We start from the raw sequence: 561 nt of genomic DNA on the forward strand, positions 1-561 counted from the left end.
AAAAGAGGCCCCCCCGCAGCGTCTCCCGAGTGTCAGGCTCGCCAGCCTCGGCTTCCTACATGGAAGATCCGCGGGGGCAAAAAGCGAAAGGCTTCCCTGGGCGGCTGGAGGGAGGAAAAAAGCCTCTTTCCCCCTTGCTAAGCAACTTAATTTGGGGGTGGGGAGAAGCAGGCAATTAAAAAAAAAAAAGGCAGGCACGCGATTTATTTTTTTCCTCTATATCCTTAGTAACCGGATCTCCTCGAATTCCGTGCACACGAAGACTCGGGGGAGGGGGCCGAGTGGACTTCACCCCGCATGAGATGTCTGGCGAAATAAGGAGGCTCGCTCAAAATCTAAGAACCAAATATGCAAAACCCAAACTGAAAACACCACCTCCACACAACACGGAGGTCTGGGGGCGTCCAGATGGATCTGGGTTTAAAAAAAGAAAATGTTTACAAAGTAGAGCAAGACGGTTGAGGGGTGGAAAAAACGTATCCACGAGTTACATCCCCTTTTTTCCTTGCAGAGAGAGCCCCGCTGTTCTGCCTCTCCTTCCCTTAGGCCAAAAAAAAAAAA

Source organism: Condylura cristata, unplaced genomic scaffold (assembly GCF_000260355.1).
Source record: "Condylura cristata isolate star-nosed mole 26May11 unplaced genomic scaffold, ConCri1.0 scaffold00016, whole genome shotgun sequence".
Taxonomy (NCBI): Eukaryota; Metazoa; Chordata; class Mammalia; order Eulipotyphla; family Talpidae; genus Condylura; species Condylura cristata.